This window comes from Mustela nivalis, assembly GCF_964662115.1.
Source record: "Mustela nivalis genome assembly, chromosome: 1".
In the NCBI taxonomy this organism is placed as follows: domain Eukaryota; kingdom Metazoa; phylum Chordata; class Mammalia; order Carnivora; family Mustelidae; genus Mustela; species Mustela nivalis.
Window position 1 is genome coordinate 55576174 of NC_139020.1, and position 6951 is coordinate 55583124.

Consider the following 6951-nt stretch of genomic DNA (forward strand, 5'->3'; position numbering starts at 1 on the left):
GAGATACCACCTCCCATCAGTCAAAATGGCTAAAGTTAACGAGTCAGAAAATGACATGTTGGCATGACATGTTGGCATGTTGGCAAGGTTGCGGTGAAAGGGGAACCCTCCTACACTGTTGGTGGGAATGCAAGCTGGTGCAGCCACTCTGGAAAACAGTATGGAGGTTCCTCAAAAAGTTGAAAATAGAACTACCCTATGACCCAGCAATTGCACTACTGGGTATTCACCCTAAAGGTACAAATGTAGTGATCCGAAGGGCCACATGCACCCGAATGTTTATAGCAGGAATGTCCACAATAGCCAAACTATGGAAAGACTTTAGATGTCCATCAACAGATGAATGGATAAAGAAGATATGAGATATATAGACAGATAGATAGATAGTAATATATATATACATAGCTAGCTAGCTCTATCTATCTATCTATATATATATATTGCAGCCATCAAAAAACCCCAAAATCTTGCCATTTGCAATGACACGGATGGAACTAAAGGGTATTATGCCGAGTGAAGTAAGTCAATCAGAGAAAGACAATTATATATCTCACTGATATGAGGAATTTGAAACAAGACAGAGGCTCATAGGGGAAGTGAGGGAAAAATGAACGAGATGAAACCAGAGAGGGAGACAAACCATAAGAGACTCTTAGTCTCAGAATCAAACTGTGGGTTGCTGGAGGGGAAGAGTGTGGGAGGGATAGAGTGACTGGGCGATGGACACTGGGGAGGGTATGTGCTATGGTGAGTGCTGTGAAATGCGTAAGCCTGATGATTCACAGACCTGTACCCCTGAAACAAGTAATACATTACATGTTAATATAAAAAATAAATTAAGAAATAGTAATGGGTAAGTCACAAAAAATTACAAGTTTGGAAGATAGAAGACAGTGAGTTCACTATTGTCACATTGAGATTTAGCACTAAACAGCACATCTTAATAGAGAATTGTCAATGTACTTTTTTTTTTAAAGTTTTTATTTATTTGAGCAAGAAAGAGTGACTGAGAGAGAGTACAAGCAGGGGAAGGGCAGAGGGAGAGGGAGCAGGGTCCCTGCTGAACAGGAAGCTCAATGCTGGGCTAGATCCCAGAACCCTGGGATCATGACCTGAAGCGAAGGCAGACGCTTAATCTACATAGCCATCCATGCACCCCATCAATGTGCTTTAAATACGTATGTGGTTTCCCTAAATTAAAACACACACACACACACACACACACACACACACACACACACACACACGTGGTTTTCCTGTCTTCCATAGAGTTAGCTAACAATAGATTGTCATTTTTCAAGAAAATATAATTTTGTGTTACAGGAAATGTTAGTCAAATTATTTAGCTTTGTGTGCCCCCAAAATCAGAGGCTGAGGAACTAATGAGAATGGGATAAGACAGAGACACCAAGAAAGAAAAACATGCACAGGTAAATGTCTGGAGAAATGCACATTTTGTGGATATAAGTTAATATTTGTCAAGATGGACCAAAAAAATCTGCAAAGAAAATTTTCTGTACAGAAATTCCACTTAGATACTAATGTCTAATTTCTGAATTGAGGCTATATATCCTTTCAGTAGGCTGCCAAGAATTATCATATCCCAGCCTCGCCTTAAAACCTCAAGACAGTGTTTTCCATATTTGTTATTTTCTGGGATTTGTTCATACCAAATGAAAGGGGGCTGGCTCAGTCAGTGGAGCATGTGACTCCCGATCTCAGGGCTGTGGGTTCAATCCCTACATAGGGTGTAAATATTACTTAAAAATAAAATCTAGAGGGCACCTGGGTGGCTGAGTTGTTCAAGGGACTGCGTTCAGCTCAAGTCATGATCCTGGAGTCCCGGGATGGAGTCCTGCATTGGGCTCCCTGCTCAGCAGGGAGTCTGCTTCTCCCTCTGACCTCCCTCTTCTTATGCTCTCACTCTCTCTCATTCTCTCTCTCAAATGAATAAATAACATCTTTAAAAAGGAATTTAAAAATCTAGAAAGAAAAAAGAGAGAGAGAGAAAAGAAAGAAAGAAAGAAAGAAAGAAAGAAAGAAAGAAAGAAAGAAAGAAAAAGAGGAAGAAAGAAAAAGAGAAAGAAAATAAAAGGAAAATAATACATAATGCATCTAGATTCCTCTCATGCTGGTTCCATTTTCTTTCAACAAAACCCCTTTTAAAACCATTGCAGGGCGCCTGGGTGGCTCAGAGGGTTAAGCCTCTGCCTTCGGCTCAGGTCATGATCTCAGGGTCCTGGGATCGAGTCCCACATCGGGCTCTCTCCTCAGCAGGGAGCCTGTTTCCTCCTCTCTCTCTCTCTACCTGCCGCTCTACCTGCTTGTGATCTGTCAAATAAATAAATAAAATCTTTAAAAACAAACAAACAAACAAAAAAAAACATTGCAAATAGGAGTGCCCAGGTGGCTCAGTAGGTTATGCATCTGCCTTTGGCTCAGGTCATGATCCCATGAGCCCTGGGTCTGGCTCCCTGTTCAGCAGGGAGACTGCTTCTCCTCCCTTTGCCTGCCTTTCTGCCTACTTGTGCTTTCTCTCTCTCTCTGTCAAATAAATAAATAAAATCTCAAACAAACTAAAAAAAAAATGCAAATAGTCAAATTAGTGCATTTTTAGAATGCAAAGTAATGAAATAAGACACTTTGATCTTTGGGGCACTCTATAATAAAAGTCTTTTTAAAAGTTCAAAGGTGGAAAAAACCTCACACATGTAAGGAAGACTCGTACCTTGACCTCTGCTCATAGTACTTACAGACGTGCAATGAATAACTGGTAATTCAAAGAAAGAGGTAAGCACATTTTTCCTATTATTGGGGGGAAAAAATCTCTTAAAATTACTTAGCTAACTCAAATTGCAGACCTTTGAAATGAAACAGATTTCCTAGATGTTCTCTGACAATTTTCAGTCTAGGGATCTTTCTTGCCCATAATTGCACTGTCTTTCCCTCAAACCAGAACACAACATCCAGAAGATGCCTGACATGTTTTAGGCACTCAAACTTTTGTTTCTGATGTAAAATTTGATGACTACCGACATACATTTTTTACTATTAACATATTATTTACTATTAACATATATTAATATATATTTTACTATTAACATATTAACATATCCCTCCTATATCAAATTGCCAGAATTCTTTTATTTGAGGTAAGCTTAAAGAATTTTGTAATTAAAAAAAAAAAAAAGAGCAGGCACGGCTTTTGTCTATAACCAAACAACACAACAGTTTTAAAATAGTTTTTGGTTTTATTTATTTTATTGTTTGTTTGTTTTTTTAATAAAGATGTTGTATGTTTATTTGAGAGAGAGATAGCAATAGAGAGACCATGAGCAGCAGGGAGAGGGAGAAGCAGGCTCCCAGATTAGATGAGCAGGGAGTCAACATGGAGCTGGATCCCAAGACCCTGAGATCATGACCTGAGCAGAAGGTAGATACTTAACCGACTGAGCCATCCAGGCACCCCGATTTTATTGTTGAATGTGAATTATGTGTTGCACCAAAACTATAACTTAATGATAAAGGAATGAAAAAATCCAATATGTGACAGAAATGAGCCTGTGATATGATGTCAGGGATCTTCTGCCATCAACCCAACACTGTGCCTCCTTTTTATTTTTAGCCTGAAATTTCTTCTACAAGGCATAAAGACTTTCATTTCAGATCCTACTGGAAGAAATAATAGGGTGTGATGGAGAATTACTGTTAGCTGAAGGGAGAAATAGCTACTTGCAAGGTTCTAAGTTGAAACACTGATGTTGTCTTGCTCTTCTGGCTCACAGGCATTTGCTGGATGTTTCCACCTTGGATGAGGACTGGATTAGTGTCCAGAGTGGGCACCTTGCTCTCGGACCTTATTGTCCTGGTGCGGTTAATGAAGGAGCATCTTCCTGGGTCTGATCTGTGATAGCATATGATGCTATTGGAGGACATCTAAACAACAACAAAAATGCCAAAAGGCTTTGGTATGTAGAGTGCATATCAGGATTGAGAATCCACATCTCTCAGGCTTCCAAATTCCATACCTTTTCACCCAAAATCATTCAGTTTTGGTGCAGCACAGGGAGGTTGGAGGTGTAAAGTGAATGGTTCATTTAAATTCTGAATCTTTTCCACAGTAGCTTCCTGACTTTGTATTAATCTCTGTAACATGCCTCTCTCAGTCTCTTTTTCTTTTTTTTTGGGGGGGGGGCTATCTCTTTCTCCTTAATTCTCCCTCTTGTCCCTCCCCAGTTTTAGAAGAAACACTCTCTACCCTGTGATCACTAACCACTGAATTGGTAAATCGGGTTGTTGTCTTATACAGAACATCATTTCCTGCCAAAACTAATCACTTCATCATTTAAGAAACACCTAACACTAGGTTGCCTCTCACCAATGAAGTGATATTTGGAGTAGATATCACCACTCCAGAGTGGTATCTCCCTTCCTCTTGTAGCTAATTCTTAGAGATAAAAATCCCCATAAATACCAGAGAGGATGAATGATTATTTTATCAACTTCCCACCAACAGGACTTTTCCCTAGAAAGAGGCAGCCATCATATGCTAGAGTTCAAATGAGCACATTCATTAGACTTGACTCGATTTATTAAATTTTGCTCCCTTATTTTACCAACTTAGGAGTTCAAAACTTTTTTCAAGACTGCTGAGTGCCTGAGGGAATACTAGATACTTGGTCATATACCCTACCCCTTCGTTGGCTTCTCACCTTCTCTTGGTACACAGACGCACCCCCAATTTCTATCATGGTCTCATCTTTGTACCTGTATCTCAATCAGAACATGAAATACCTTTGTTTAGGGGCTCCTGGGTACCTCAGTGGGTTAAGCCTCTGCCTTCAGCTCAGGTCATGATCTCAGGGTCCTGGGATCAAGCCCCACATCGGGCTCTCTGCTCAGCGGGGAGCCTGTCACCCTTCCTCTCTCTCTGCCTGCCTCTCTGCCTACTTGTGATTTTTCTCTCTGTCAAATACATATACAAATATATGTGTTTATGTGTATATATCAATATAACAAATACATATGTGTATATATATATATATATATATATATATATATATATATATATATATCTTTGTTTAATTATCTTGGACTGAGTCCTAATGCTGCTTATTCTTTCTGAGTTTGTAGTCTCTTTTCCTTTTTCTCATCCTTCTTTTTAGAACTACCCTTCTATTATTGTCCCCACCTAAAGTTCTCTTCTTTATAGCATTAAATTCTCATCTAGAATAACCCAAAGAGTGTTAATCCTGAGCAGAAAGTTTGATGGTGACTGTAGAGAATATAGCATATCTTGAACATAAAGAGGATCAAAAAAGGTTGAGATTCTGTAAGCATTATACCTCTATTAAAGTTGCCTGGGGTGCCTGGGTAGCTCAGTCAGTTAAGAATCTGACCTTTGGGGGCACCTGGGTGGCTCAGTGGGTTAAGCCTCTGCCTTTGGCTCGGGTTGTGATCCCAGGGTGTTGGGATGGATCCCCACATCGGGCTTTCTGCTCAGCAGGGAGCCTGCTTCTCCCTCTCTGTCTGCCTCTCTGCCTACTTGTGATCTCTTTCTCACCCTCTCTCTCTGTCAAGTAAATAAATAAATAAAATCTTCAAAAAAAAAAAAAAAAAGAATCTGACCTTTGGTTTCAGCTCACGTCGTGGTCTCCAGATCATAGGACTGAGCCCTACATGAAGACTCTCTCTTCCCCCCACTGCCTCAGCCCCTAGTTGCTCAGGGGGGAGTCTGCCTCTCCTCTCCCTCGGCCCCTCCCCCTGCTCGTGCTCTCTCTCTGTCTCTCTTTCTCTCTCCCTCTCTCAAGTAAATAAATCAATTTTTCTTTTTCCTTTTTTTAAATTAACATATAATGTATTCTTTGTTTCAGGGGTACGGGTCTGTGATCATCAGTCTTACACAATTAAATAAACAAATCTTAAAAAAAAAAAAGTTAAATGTCTGTTCCTCATAGAAACCCTTTGTATGGAGATAATCACAATTACAAGAGCCTTGAAACATGCACTAGGCTTGATGTTTAAGTTCCAAAGGATCATATTCTCAGGTTTCCTTGAAAAAAAAAAAGGGGATAACAAGAAAAAGGGCTATAATAATGCATTTAATGTCTACTATATAACCAGGAATAAACCAAATCATCTAGTTTTAGGGCTCATGAGAAATTTGTGAATCCCATCTTAATAGCCTCCTAAAAATGAAACCAATGCTGCTGTGGTACAGAAGTCCTTCTGCCAAGTTCTCTAACTCACTTTCACCCGCATGTACTTGCCCTGTTACATCTTCCTTCCATGAGAAAAGGAATGACCCCATCAACTTGTTTGTCAGCCTCAGGAGGAAGGAGAACTAAATTTTATATTAGCCCCAACACGTGATTCAGAGATACAAATCACTGAACAATACCTGAAGACCTAGAATGGAAACAGAATCAATGGACATGGAGAAGGGGAGTGTAGAATTTTCCTCCATTTAAGAAAGAAAGGTGGGGCGCCTGAGTGGCTCAGTGGGTTAAGCCTCTGCCTTCATCTTGGGTCGTGATCCCAGAGTCCTGGGATCGAGGCCCGCATCAGGTTCCCTGCAGGGAACCTGCTTCCTCCTCTCTCTCTGCTTGCCTCTCTGCTTGCCTCTAGGCCTGCCTCTCCGCCTCGTGATCTCTCTCTCTCTGTGTATCAAATAAATAAAATATTTAAAAAAAAGAAAGAAAGAAAGGCAATCTCATCCGGAAAGACATCACCAGCTGACAAATCCTCATGGGGGCCCTTCTGCCCTCAGATATCCTCTATCATCCTTCTAAACACTCCTATTTCTTAAGCAGAAACAAGGCTTGGTAGAAGCAGAACTATCCACACTGGAAGGATTTTTATCTTTGCTACTTGTTGTGGGTTGAATTGGATCCCTCCAAAATTCTTATGTTGAGTCCTTAACCCCTCTACCTCAGAATGTGACTGAACTTG